General features: G+C 38.6%; 1 protein-coding gene across 3 annotated transcripts in view; it reads left to right on the top strand.

Moving 5' to 3' along the window:
* The first annotated feature begins 11,617 nt into the window (after positions 1-11,617).
* The window catches only part of si:ch73-193i22.1, a 33,352-nt gene continuing 29,419 nt past the window's right edge, over positions 11,618-15,550 (top strand). For 2 of the 3 annotated variants that reach the window (XR_012384850.1, XM_073911540.1), the window contains exons 1-2: positions 11,618-11,995; positions 12,075-12,219. The gene's annotated coding sequence lies outside the window, so the exon portion shown is untranslated. Of the gene's footprint in view, positions 11,996-12,074; positions 12,220-15,550 lie in introns of those variants that run through there. The other variant, NM_001423524.1, reaches the window with a different exon arrangement.

Genomic DNA, 15,550 nt, shown 5'->3' with positions numbered 1-15,550 from the left:
GATGGACTTGAAAATACAGACGACTAACTATTTTCTTGGGCAAAAACTGTTGAGGAGATCTCCTTGCTTGTCTCACTCTGCTCTTTTCACAGACACACACACACACACACACACATTGCCCTCGTCCGCGCGCACACACACACAAAAACACACACACACATCCGGACGACAACGCGCGCGCACACAAACACACACACATACCTCCGGACGACAGCGCACGCACACACACACTACCCTCGTCCACGGAGCTCCGTAAACAAAGCAGCACGCGTCACGTTTTTAACGTGACTTTGCACGCGATAAGAGAATATAGCCAGTTAACCTGATACAGGTTTTTTTGATATACGCGGTTACAAGTAACAAATCACAACTATATACATTTGCAAGCTCGAGTCAACGAGGCAACAACTTTAATCGCACGTACTTACACTTGAGAAATGGAGGAAGAAACCCATCCTGACGTCCATCAGTAAGTTACTCTTTACTGATCCTTCCTTTAACAAACGCTGATGAAGTATTCTTTGTAGCATGTAGTTTCCAGTAGTTTCCAACTGCTTGGCTATAATGCTGAGGTTTCATCTTTGGGTAGAGACTCGATAATATCCATCTGCAGTGTGACTTCAATCAACCGGCTTGTTTGTGTGTGTGTGTTTGTGGGTGTGTGTGTGTGTCTCTGTTTCTGTGTCAGAGGGCGGGGCCTCAGGTTTCAAATCTCCCGGGTTTGCGCGTACATGTGAATAACTTGGTTTCGTTCGTAAGTCATGGCGAAACACCTAATGACTCGGTATCAAGGCGACTTGTTTGAAGCACTATGAGTCGACTCTTTTATAGATGAATCAACCGTTTTAAACACTGTATTCTTACAGATTTAAGCCTTAGCTGGATACTTCACTTCACTTTGAGCTGTGTTAAACACTACATGGAGGGGAATTTTCAAAAACCCATAATATGGGCTCTTTAACAATATTAAGTGTCGATATTTTGTGTAGGGGAAAAGGAGCGAGGACTCAAGTGCAGTAAAAAAAAAGTGGTATTTATTTATTATAAAATTAAATTAAAGGCAAACCAAACTACCCCAAGGGGGGAAACATTAATAAAACAAATGAACAACAAACAAACTTGACTGGGCAGGCTGGCTGGCAGGAATTAAGACTGGAAACCACGACAGGACAGGGGAATAAACGACGACGAACTGACACAGGACAGCAGACATGAGGAGAATATAAGCAGAAATAATTAACTCAAACAGGTGAACATGATAAACTAATGATGGGTTAACAAGGAGGGTGGGACAAGACAATAGACGGGAGAGCACATGACACAAGAACATCACAAGCCATGTGCTCACCTAAAATGGGACAAGAACATGCAGCCAATGAGAGAACACATAAACTGCATGTTCACAATAAAGCACAATACTGAAGCACGCGGCCACAGTGTAAACACAGAGCCACGTGCTTAGACAACACAAACATAAACAGACGCAAGACATGAGCACACGATAAATGAAAACATCTTACCATGGGCTCACACATATGCAACCTGAGACACTGAGAATGAAACAGCGAAATGCTGACAGAACAAAACACAAACACGAGTACAAGAGTGCGTGTCCCAAGCACGCACAGAACCTGCGCGCCCGCCCGTGATGCACTCATTCAGCCAGTAAATTGAAGTGCGTAATGATGGACACTTCACGCACTCAACGACCGCAGGTTTGCTAGCATAGTGGAAGGGGCGAAGCGATCGGACGCACATCTTGGATAACTTATTTTTGGATGATGAAAGCAAAATTTTTCTACGAGAGTGATTATAGCACCTTCTGATGGTGAATGCAGCAATACTCACGGCAGTTATTTAATAGATTGGTCATTTATTTCACTGATTTGGCAACTGTCAAGCGTCATCAGGGAAGCAGTTTGAATTTCCGCTTAGTAAAAAGACATTTGCTCCATTTGGGACGACACTACATACATATACTATGCTGTTCAGTGTGCATGAGTGCATAGTTTGCTATTTGAGACACAACTACACACAATAACAGAAAACGGGTGCTTGACCTAAGAAAACTTGAGCCAAGCACAACATACAGGACAAGACAGAGCTAGTGTGTGGACTCTGCCACTAAAACAAGAATTTGCAAGACCAGCGTGGCAGAACCCTGACACTAAGCAGAGAGTCTACTGACACTTAAATGGACCATCCAAATAAAGTGTTACCCATACTCAAAAAAAATGAAAACCCACGGCTCCTGATGATGCAATTTTATGAACAGACTATCATAAGACAAACTAAACTATATTGTAGCCACTGGTTTTATGGTAAAACTTTTTGATTTTGTTTTTCTGCTTCACTTTCGTCAATTGCTGAAGTTTGTTCCTTGCCACTGGCTTGCTCGGTTTGAGACTTGTGGAGCTGCGTATTGATGGATTTGGATTTTGAATAAATAAACCACACTGAACTGAACTAAACTGACCTTCAACTCTGAAAACTGGACTAACAGAGTTTTAATTTACTAGAACTTCTATGTTAAGCTGCTTTGACACAATCTACATTGTAAAAGCGCTACAGAAATAAAGATGAATCGAATTTAATTTTGTTTGTCACAATTTATTCTATTAAATAATGGTATGCTATTATCAACCCAAACTCATTCTGGAAACGTAGCCCCGCGGACGTTTCTGGAGACTGCGATTTACGTGGCCGGAGGTACATAAAGGCCGCGTTTGTTTTTTTTCGAGCGAACGCTGCGGGGCTGTGTGGCGCCGCTCCGCCCCTCCTCTTCGCATTCGCCGGCCGACGGCTCACCTCTGAGTGGAGGGCTTTCCCGACGCAATCAGTTTGTCCGCCTAGCTCACAGCGTTGCGTCGGCGGAGCGGAGGCCCCGGACGAGGAGGAGGAGGAGCCGGCCGCAGTGGACGACGACCGGGATCAAGTCCGGGGAACAGCAGGTTCCGGAAATCAGGTGAGACAAAAAACGGAATCCAAAAAATGAGGGCGAGAACGCGGCGGGATCCGAAAACGCGGTCGAAATCGAAGATGAGGGCTTTTGCTTTTTTTTCTTTTTTTTCCCAATCGGGCGGCTTTTCGTGCGAGAACGGCGCGGGCGCAAACGCCGCGCGCTCCCGAGAGGCGCCGGCCTGAGACGCGAAAAAGCGCGCACAGCGGCCTCTCGCGGATCCGCGAAAACCAAAAAACGCTCGAATACGTACCTCCCGGGATGTAAATCACGGTCCGCAGAAACGTCCCCGGGGCTACGTTTCCACAATGAGCCCGGGTTGGCTATTATGAATGCGCCTGACACAGATGTGTGGGCTTGACAAAACAACTGTAGAAAACACACTCTTTCATCTCTCTGACACCGACACTTGCATCAAACTTTCTTACAATCACTCCATATCTCTATAAATATCTCTATAAATATGATCACTAACAGTTCCTCTGTATAATTAGAGTGTCTTTTGTGTATTGCCTTGTGTATCGTTTTGGACAAAAGCATCTGCTAAATGACTAAATGTAAATGCATTGCCTGCCTATTATTAAGATATTAATTGTATATTAGTAGCTAAAAACATATGATCTTATTTTACACCCCTAACCCTATCCAAAGCCTAAATCTAACTACTACCTTACTAATTATTAATAAGTGGCTAATTAGCAGTTCATTAAGCTAATGGTGTTAATCAATGCTTTGTTAAGAGCATGAATTGTGACTTAAAATAAAGTGTTACCATATGCACTCTAAAAAGGGGTAATAACTTTGCTTTTTTGCGTTACTTACCTATTGGATAAACCTAAGGGTACATAAATGAAGAGCAAGTGTTCGTTCTTGGATAGGGCTGGACTGGGACAAAAATAAATAAAAAAATCGGCTCTGGCATTTTGGGACAGAGCGGCCCACTACATCAATCAAAATGCTCCCCATCTGTGCACTCCATTGAATATGTTTACCAACTCCTATTCTGTAAAAGCACAAAAGCCGTATATAGAAAATAATGAAAGTTGACCAATTAAAAACTAAACAAAAATTATTTATTATTTTAATAAAATAATAATCCACACTGGAATTCCATCTTGTGTGTGCCTGTGTGTTTTCAGGGAGCCTATATTAAATAACGAACTTAACAAAAACTGCCTGCTGACACACACAGTTAACATTTATTAATCATTTATTCATTCATTTTCTTGTCGACATGGTCCCTTTATTAATCCAGGGTCACCACAGCGGAATGAACTGCCAACTTATCCAGCAAGATTTATGCAGCGGATGCCCTTCCAGCCGCAACTCATCTCTGGGAAACACACACACACACACACACACACACACACACACACACACACACACACACACACACACACACACACACACACACACACACACACACACACACACACACACACACACACACACACACACACACACACACACACACACACACACACACACACACACACACACACACACACACACACACACACACACACACACACACACACACACACACGCTACGGACAATTTAGCCTACCCAGTTCACCTGTACCGCATGTCTTTGGACTGTGGGGGAAACCGGAGCACCCGGAGGAAACCCACGCGAAGGCAGGGAGAACATGCAAACTCCACACAGAAGCACCAACTGAGCCGAGGTTCGAACCAGCGACCCAGCGACCTTCTTGCTGTGAGGCGACAGCACTACCTACTGCGCCACTGCCTCGCCCATTTATTAATCAAATAAAGTTAAATAATAAAAGCAATGTATCAGAGACCCCTAAAAATGTTTAACTCAACAATGAAACATCAAACAGCTTAAAGATTGTACACAGTCAATGAAATGAACTTAAACAATTAAAAAATGCAACAAATATTTGTTTGGGCCCGAACTACAAAACTAAATGTACAAAAAAAATTGTATTAGTTTTGCTCAAGTTGCACACTAGTTTGGTCATGTATAAATCTCATTATAAATATTGTAACTATAAGGTTAAATCATGCTGACGATCCAAAACAAAATATCAAGAAATCTCATGCGATTGTCTTCTGACTGAGTGCATCTTAAAATACATGAATGACACTCCTCATAGAGCTTAAACTTTTTCTTTCATATACGTCCTTTCATACTCAAGCGAATGCATCAGACCAGAAACGCAAGGTCATGCGTCAAGTTTCGCTAGTTGCCGCGGTACAAAGTTCAAGCTTGGTGAACTCTGACCTGCGAAATTGCATCACTTGACTGTGTGAGACCAATCGAGAACCAAAACATGACCTCTCTGGACAGAAATTTAAAACAGAGCAAATCGCTTGCTTTTTTAAATGTCTAATCATCTTGTTTAATCCCACCACTTTTTGCAGTGTCGTACCACAGAATTTGCACACACAAACTCAACTCAAACTACAGAGCGCAAGTTTGTGATTGGGTTAGCCCAATGTCAATAAAGAAATGATCCAATGGGCTGCAGTTTCATGTCACATGTGCTGGTCTGTTCAGAAAACAAACATCTGCTAAGTGTTTCATGGGCCGATCAGATCATAAAAAGATGATCAGCCTGGCCCAAAAAGTATGTTGGCCCAGCGGAAACTGCCTGGTCTGCCAGATGGCCAGTCTGCCCCTGTTCTTGGATAAACCGTTTCTTTAGGGTCAGTTCACGTTTGACTTTTAACTTTTCAGTATAAGGTTTGATCCAAATTTTAGTTAATTCTGGCCAAGAACTAACAGTCCACTTTTTATTTGCACACTATGTCCGTCCAAATGTAATAAGTACAGCCTATTTTATAATCAACTAAACATGTATTTTACGTACTAATCAGTGCCTCAGTTTTTCAGTGAGGGTTTTGGGGTCAATAAATGTTTTCGTGAAGACTTCAGATTGAAAGAAGTCTACGTTCATCCAGAAAACATTATACATCCAGAAATACTCTAAGTTTTGAAAATCTGTTTTCTATTTTGACATATTTTAAGATACCATTTCTTCCTGTGATAGCAAAACTGGACTTTTAGCATCATTAATTTAGTCTTAATAGCCGCATGTCTCACTCAAAATCATTATTTTGTTTTCTGAGTTGGTGCAGAAACATTGTAATTTATTTTCATCATTTTAATCAGTCACTGTATTTGTCCTTCTCTTCTTTGTCTTCATTTTCATAATCTTCTTTGTCTTCACTTTAGTCGTCTTCTTTGTCATGATCATTTTCATCTTGGTCTTCCTCTTTATTGTCTTTGTCTTCATTTTCATCATATTCTTGTGATTTTCTTTGTCAATTTTAGTTGTCTTCATTCGTGTTTGTCAAATTTGACTATGATCGTCTTCCTCTTCTTTCTCTTCATCTTTATTTCATTTTAGTTGTTTTCTTTGTCTTCATTGTTATGGTGATGTTCATTTTTATTTTCATTTTTCATCGTATCTTTGTCTTATTTTAGTTATCTTTGTCTAGCTTCAACTTCATATTTGTCATCTTCATCATCTTCTTAATCTTTATTTTCAGCTTCATTTTTAATGTCTTCTTCACCATTGTTTTAGGTATTCTTTGTCTTAATTTTAGTACTCACCTTTGTCTTTCTCTGCCTCCATCTTCCTTTTCATCCTGTTCTTCATCTTTATTTTAGTTGTCTTTGTTTTTGTCTTCATCTTCAACATCTTCATCATTGTCATCTTTGCATTCATCGTCATCTTCCTCTTCTTTGTCTTTGTCATTTTTATCATCTTTTTCACCTTCATTTTGGTCATCTTTTTTTTCCGTCTTATTCATTATTGTCATGTTCATCTTGGTCTTCCTAATATTTGTCTTCCTTGTCATCATCTTTGTCTTTATCTATCTTCATTGTTATTTCTTCCTCTTCTTTATCTTAGTCTTCAGGTTCAGTTTCCTCATCTTCAGCTTCATTTTCAACCCAGACTCATTCTGAAAACTTACTTCTATATACATTTCTGAAGGCTGCGAAATATGTCCCAAAGGGTACGTATTTTTGCAGTTTAGATTTTCACAAAACCATGAGAGGCCGCTGTGTACGCTTTTTCAGATCTCAAATTTCTCTTGCGAGTGGCAATTTACGCATAAACCCACCAGACTGTTTAACTGACTTAATGACTGACCCACCCTCAACTGACCCACCCTCCTCCTTCCCTAAACCAAACCAGTTTTATTTATTGACACACCCACCCACTTCCCTAAACAAACAAGCAATGTCTGATTTTTACCACACTTACAGGTTTTACCACATTCTCACCCTGTTATTTACTTACTCATTTTATTTTTTAGATTCTGTTTTTGTCTTACCTGCTTTCTGGGACAGTTCTTCACTGGACTTGAACCCCGTCATCGTGATCAACTCCTCTCTGCATCTCAAGTCCGCCGACAAACATGACAAGCTAACGGGATGAACTGGTTTCAGCGGTTAGCACAAAAAAATTAAACGTACCTCTGACTACATAGTTCACGGTCTCCAAAAACGTATAAAGGACTACGTTTCAAAATGAGCCTATGTTGTTTGTTTTTCTTATCTTCTTTATCTTCATTTTAGTTGTTTTTCTTTCTTCATTTTAGTTGTTTGTCTTAGTCTTCATCTTCTCTCCATTTTAGTTGTCTTAGTCTTTGTCTTGTTCATCATAGTTTTACTAGTTTCATCTTCACTTTAGTCTATTTTGTCTTCTTTGTTATAATTTCAGCCAGTCTTTCCCTTGCGAGCTGCTAGAGAACACTCCCTGAGTCATTTACCCAAATTACAAATCCCATCATGCCCTGCAGTCATACACCGTTTTTTTATTAGATAACCTCATCTTTAATTACATGGATTATTTATTCAGCATTCACACACACACACACACATACAGTGCTGAGTCTTTTTTACAGTAGGGTAAATTGCAAAGTTTTTTCGTTGTTTTGCTCTGTCATGTTTTGACCCTTTGTTTGTTTAACTTGATTGTTTGCCACCTGTCTCGACCCTCTCGCCTTTCCTTTTGGTTACGATTTGGATTATCTTTATATGACTGCTTGCTCCTGTTTCGATCCTCGCTTGCCTGGAAGCTAGAGTAAAACTGCATTTGGATCCAACCCTTTTCATATCTCATATCTCTAGCATTACACTTCAGCCAATCTCAATTCTCTTTCCCCTTCCCCTGGAAACAGAATGTGAAAAAGAAGGGCTTCGAAATTTATGCCTACCGTTATGTCATCGCAATATCTTATTACATATGAGATCAATAATCGCTACTGCTCCAGCTGCAATATTTTTTGGTATTTATCTTCAGGAAATCACTGAAGTTAATGATATCATGTTATCATAACGATATAATGTGGCAATAAGATCGGAACTGTACTGTAGTATTACACTGTGGCCGAATTTATCTATGTAAACACACAAAAACAACATTAACATTATACCAGACACTGTAAAAAGCTCATTTCCAGCCACTTGACTTTTCTGACAGATAGTTTGAGTGTTATATGTGAAAGTTTGTTATGGCACTGCTATACAAGAGATTATTATGGAATATAGATAGCCGAATTTAGCTTTTTTTTATCATTTTTAATTCCGCCAAAATGTAAATCCTATAAAAGACCTCAAATTATTGAATAGCTAACCTAAAAGAAATATTTATCAGCACATAAACAAGTACAGCAGAAAACAACAATTCATGCTTAAATGCTACAGCTGATATCGCCAAATTGCAGACTGGCTGTCTCATGTTTTTGACAGCTAGACTGACAGCCCCTTTTCCTTACTCAAATGCGCAGTGGTGATAAGAAACTAAAAAGCGGCCCAGTTCAAGAGTCATTCCTCCCATCCGGATTTTGAACCGAGCCCAGATCATTAACAGCCCCCATATGTCTCCACATCTACCGTACAGTGAAACTTAAGAGAGGAAATACTTGTATGTAATAAAAGGAGCCATAGACCAGCTATCAATCTGACTCCAGGGAAAACTGGAACCATGTTGCCTGAGTTTTAATGTTGGTTTGACATGGAGAGAGAGATATGTGAACAAATAAATAAGGATGCATTAGTTTTATGAAAAAGGAACTTGAGACATTGAGAATGCTACAAAGGATTACTGCTTTAAATAAATGCTGTTCATTTGAACTATTCATCAAACAATCTGAAAAAATGTAACAATTTCCACAAAAGTATTTAGCAGCACAACTATAGTCAACAATGATAATATTGTTATTATTTTAATTATAATTATTATTATAATTATTATATTATTATATTATTATAATTAATAATAATAATAATACCAACAACAACATGCGGACGACGCAAACCAAAAAAAAGATGATAGAAATCCTCACTTATTATTGATACGTACTCCTATATACATTTATGGAGAGCACGAAATGCGTTCCAGGGCGTAAGTTTTTTTGGAGTTTTTGTTTTTGCAAATCTACCAGAGGCTGCTGTGTACAATTGCTCAGATCTCAATTTTTTCTTGCGAGTGCCATTCGTGCCTGCTGTTCTCGTGTAAATCCACAAGAGGCAGATGTCAACTAACTTACTGACTGACTGATTGACTGACTGACGGACGATCCAACCCATTCCCTTCTATAAACCCAAACGATGGTGTTATATACTTGTTTATTTCTTTTTTTGTCTTTTGTTTTACCTGCTTTCTGGTACTGTTTTTTGTAGTATACAAACCCCGTCATCAGTGATATAAACCACCAACTATTCCAGCATATGTTTTATGCAGCAGATGTCCTTTAACCCAGTACTGGGAAACCCCAATACATGCGCTCATTTATACACACACACTCATACACTATGACCAATTTAGTTGATCTAATTTATTTATAGTGCACACATTTGAATTGTGGGGGAACCCGGAGCATTGGAGGAAACCCACATGAACATGGGGAGAACATGCAAACTTCACACAGAAATGCCAACTGGCCCAACCAGGACTGTGCAAACCCCACATAGAAATGTCCACTGGCCCAACCAGGACTGTGCAAACTCCACACAGAAATGCCCACTGGCCCAACTGCGGCTCGAATCAGCGACCTTCTTGCTGTGAGCTGACAGTGCTAACCACTGAGCCACTGTGAGACCCATGTACTGTATTTGATAACATTAAAATAAATGTGTATTTCAGTTTTACATTTTAGTATTTTTCAGCATTCTGTTGTCTCTGCATTTCTTGGTTATATATTCAATATGGTCACTAAGTGAAATGCACTTAACGCCAAGTTGCCCTTAAAACTTGAAGGCAGCAATTAAACTTGGAGAGGGCTGGTTTGTTTTACAGTGTATTTATTATAGAATATACCTTTCTGTGTGTGTGTGTGTGTGTGTGTGTGTGTGTGTGTGTGTACAGTTATATGGGGTTTACAGGGACACAAAGTTGTAAAGTGGCATGAGCATAACTTAGGCCCAATCCTAATTCTATTTCTATACCCCTGCCCCTACTCTTTCCTTAAAAAGTTTGAAGGGGAAGGGCTTTAAAATTTACCCCTAAGAATTGAGACAGCACTACAGCACCTGGACACGTCATCATATGTCATTGCGATCTTGTGCTTCATGGGAAATCAGATGATCGTGACTGCTGTAGTTATTCCAGTTGTGTTTTTTTTGTTTTTTGCTTTTGGTATTTATCTTAAATGGAAATGCTGAAGGCATATATTATGTTATCATAACAATATAATGTGGCAATAAGATTGTAACTGTACTGTGTATTTACACCATGCCCATATTCATCTATGTAAACACACCAAAAAATGACATTACCATTATAGCAGACACTGTAAAAAGCTCATTCCCAGCCACTAGACTTTTCTGATGGCGTATTCAAGTGTCAGAGTGTTGTGGGACTGTGAGATAATATTATGGATTATAGATGGCGATATTTTAATATTTTGTTTTTATTTTAGCGTTTTTTTTTTTTAAACATGACGGTAAAATACTAATTTACTTACTATTTTAATCCTTACATTCGGGTGCAGCTATCCTGCCGTTGTAGCTGGTGTATTCTGGGAAATTTTATTACCCCTTGGTCTAGAGTGTGGTCCTGAAAACTCTCTGTTCGAAGGGGTTTCTACCCCTTCCCCTTAGCCCTACACCTTAAAGCTAAAGTGAATTGGGATATGGGGTAAGGGGAAGGGCTAAGAGGTAGAATTGGGATTGAGCCTTAGTTGTTTTCTCTAAAGTGGTTTACAGAGTCACACATCATGTCCCTGTAATTCAAAACACACACACACACACACACACACACACATAAAAAAAAATAAAAAAAAACATACTTAAGGAGGTCTTCTGAAAATCTAATTTTGCCATATGTTTCCTGAGAGGGTTGTTGTTGTTTTGTTTGTTTTTTGCATTAGAGCCAGTTGCTTGCGTGTCACTGGTTTGCTTGGTTTTGGGACTTGTGGAGCTGCGCATTGATGCATGTGCTCTTCAATGTTTGGACTTTCAGCTGTGAAAATTAAACTACACTGAACTGAACTAAACTGAAATTCAACTCTGAAAACTTTCAGTGTACTAAAACTTCTATGTTAAGCTGCTTTGAAATAAAGATGAATTAAAAAAAAATTAAAAAGTTCAAATGTTGGCAGGCCAAGAAAAAAAGAAACTACTAGCCAGCAGAAGAAAATCTTCTTTGCTGAGACCGTCAACAAGGTCCTAATGCAGATCCAGTCCGTGTGTTTGTTCAGAGGCTAACAGGATTATGCCTGCATCTCGCTAAAATGGAAAGTTTTCATAGAACCACTCCTGGAAAGTTTTCCCATCGCAAATGGCTTGTGATTGTAGCATGTGTATGTTGCCCAGCAACTCCAGATGGACGTGCATTAGGTAAATCATTTTATGCCGTGTGAAAATCCAGAATGGTGCTGAAAGGTATTTTCACAGCATTTATAGGTGTCCATCTTTCAAGCGGTTGTCTCATCGAAGCAAATTTAACAGGAGAATGTTTCCATTGCTCATGTTGGACTGTAATTGAAAGGAACAGAGAAAAGGATCATCTGGACATACCAACACCCAAGACCAAAACATGGATAGATGAGATGGTGAGCAAAGTTTTCCAGTTCTATTATAAGTGCTGTTTGAAAATCACAAGAAATAATAATGCTTCACTTTGTTTTGCAGTCCAAGAAAAGCACTGAATGTGGGGTAAACATGGTCACATTGGACTTTGTTTTACCTCACGTTACAACAGCAGAAATTTCAAAGCTGGTGTCTCTCTCCAACCCCAGAGAATCCTGAATATTTTCCAGCAGCTCAACAACAAAAAGTGAGTAAAATCTGGATTAAGCAAAGGGGTTCGCTTACAGTGTTTTCATAGAGTTGTTAATCTAGCAGAATTTAGGCACTGGATGAGAACATTACTTTTTTGAAAGCTTCAGGAGGGATGATTAAACCAACTAATAATAAGGAAATGGCTTAAAGTGTTATGCAGCACTCCCTAAAAACGTCTTAATTCATTACGAACCTTTCATGTTGAGTGCTCATTAGTTTTAAAACATCACTCTGAAATCTGTTATGTCTCAGTCTCAGACGGCATGCTGACGGTACTATTACTGACCGCCTGAGGTGAACTGCACATGAATACTGAAAAACAAGAAAATGAAAAGCCCCAGTCTGATTCTTCGACAGCATTTTTCCCCATACATATTTTATTAAACAAGCTAGGTTGATACAAAGAAAAAATCAAGAAATAAAAATCACAGAGTTTGAAATTTGTAAGTTGTAAAATAATTATTTTATAGATTGTTTTACTAAATTTGAACTTGCTTGTAGCATGTTTTGCCTTCAAAACTGCATACATTGCGCTAATAAATCTGCACAAAACTCTTTTTCGCTACAACCCACCTCAAATGAGTGTGAAAACACTCTGCAAATTAGGAAATTTTTATTTAAATTTTGCCATTCATTACTCATTTCTAGGGATGTAACAATATTGTAAATACCGTCATACCGCAATAGTAATTTTTTTCAATATTACCGTAGGCGCATGACTCAATAAATCTATATTTCTCAGAAATGTTTGCGAATGAAGCGAACAGGAGGTAGCGGGAACTACAATTCCCATCAGCCTAGGCGTGGCCATCATCCTTTGTCACTACAGATCCAGTAATGCGGAAATGGAGTGTGCTGCTAGTAGAGGGAAAGAAAAAGAGCTGGAAATGATCGGGGATTATATATATAAGTCGGGGAATACGACTAAAAACAGTCATGGGGACTGCAGAACACAGCACACTTGTTAGATTAATGCAGACATTGGCCTCGACCTCTTCGCATAGAGACCTCTATCTCACTCATGGCTTGTCCTCTCAAGTGATGGAAAGACAATGCACAACGTTACCCACTGCTGTCAACCTTAGCTAAATCATATCTCTCTGTATCAGAAACCTCAGTCCCAAATGAGAGGGTTTTTATTTCTGTTGCAGGGGACATGCCCAGAGTTCCCAGCTTTTACCAGATTATAGTTATATGATAATTTTGCTTAAAAAACCCATCTCTATCTGAGTGAGTGATTAAATGTCGAATGTGATGAGTTTTCAACAATACTAAATTGAAACTATTTTTTATATGGTTTAATAGTTTTTTGTTATTAAAATGTAAAAAAAATTGAACTTCCTGTTTCGAAACTTACAGATAGATGGCTAATTTGTATGTCATTGATATGTTCAGTGCTAAGGTAAATAAATACCTTTGGCACTTTTTTCGAGTCTTTTCGTTAGTTTTGTTTTTCCTGTAAATTATTCAATAAATACAGTACCGTGCCATTCATACCGAGGTATTACCGTACCGTGAAATTCTGATACCTTTACATCCCTACTCATTTCTCATTCAAACTTTAAGATACTCATTAACACAGGGTGAAGGAAACCAGCTATAGATTATTTTCCCCACTCTCTTGTAAAAGACTGTTTACAGCAAGCACAATAACTTTAAATATTATACAATATAGCCATCACTATGCGTGTCCACACCAGCAAACAATAACTGTCTGTTTATTTTCAGTTTATGCCTTTCTTTTTGCATTACCCTCTTGCAACCAGCAGATGTCATAAGTGTCTTGTGTTTCTAGTGCATCTGACCAGTGAATCCAGCTCGTGTAACCTCTATCTTATCACATTTTCCTCAAATCGCAATCTTTGTAGTGAAACGGAAACAGCAAATTCCTTTCTTCATCCAGCAAGCAACACAAAGATTGATTCATACATCAGTCTGCTAGCCTGGCTTGCATAGCTTGCATGCATAATTTTACCAATCTCTCCAATGGTATAACTAACTATTTTCAAGTCGTTGCCTTTAAATAATCTTTAGAAAGTGGTCCTAACATCTATAGCAGTTTCTCCACAATGTTGTCTCCAGCTTTAAATTGTGCTGGCTCTTTATATTTCTGTGGGTTCTGACCGCCTGTCAGTGATTTAATGCTAAATCGCTGAAAAAAAAAAGAAGTTTATGAAATGGATCCCTATGATATGATTTCTCTACATCTTTATTGAGGTCTTTATCATTATCATGTTTGATCTAAATGGCTCATAGGCCACATAACATGACTTAGTCTTTTTAGTACTTGTGTGTCAAACTGAATCCCCCATTAAAAGTGGAGTAGAGCTTGAAGAAACACATTTGCATGCATGTTAATACTGGAAATGATAATACATCTTACTTTTTTTTCATAATACTAAAAACAATTACCATATGGAAAAAGGGTCTTCTGTAATAGTGGTATCATCTAGTTTATGTTTTTCCCTGCCCTTTAACAACATAAAAAACATATTTGGTAGATTTACATGTAAGAAAGCAGGCATTTCATGATCAGAATAACCTGTTAAGTAGACCAGAGTTGGCGCTGTAGTCATGCCCTGAAAAATGCCATTTCAAATATGAAATAAAAGCCATCTATCATGAAATATTTCCAGCTCCAGCAGTCTTAGCGTTTCAATGGTGCATTTAGGTTTCAACATGCTGTCTAAATCATGGACATGGCACTTACATTTATCCCGCACAATGGGAGATCTGGTGTAGACTCCAGTGTTGACATAACATGTGGGAAATCTGCTGATGGTGTTAACATTGATCTAGGGTTCCTGAGGGTAATTCCTGTATATACCGTCAGGTCCAGAAGCCTTATATCTTAGAGAATATTATGAGTCTAACAGGTTGAGGGGAACATTGAACTGAATGTTGTAGTATTTGATAGAATAAAACTTGTGAGCAGGATATTTAGAATGATTTGAGATGTTGGAATTGTGCACCTTAATGATTGTCAATATGGTTTGTGACCTATAAATAAAATCCTTGGGATCCAGTACTAAATTAAACCACTTTATTAGTCAAGAGAAAAATAAGGTAAAAACAATGTGCCATACATCATCCCCAAAACCTGTTTGGTATTGATTGTTCTCCCCCCTGAATTATTAGACCCCCTGTTTATTTTTTCCCCGATTTCTGTTTAACAGTGTGAAGACTTTTTCAACACATTTCTAAACACAGTCTTAATAACTCATCTCTAATAACTAATTTATTTCATCTTTGGCATGATGACAGTAAATAATATTTTACTGTAAATTTTTCAAGACACTTCTATTAAGCTTAAAGGGACATTTAAA

Source organism: Danio rerio, chromosome 9, assembly GCF_049306965.1.
Source record: "Danio rerio strain Tuebingen ecotype United States chromosome 9, GRCz12tu, whole genome shotgun sequence".
Lineage (NCBI taxonomy): Eukaryota > Metazoa > Chordata > Actinopteri > Cypriniformes > Danionidae > Danio > Danio rerio.
Note: the sequence above shows the minus strand (reverse complement) of the source record. Positions and strands in the feature narration are given on the sequence as shown.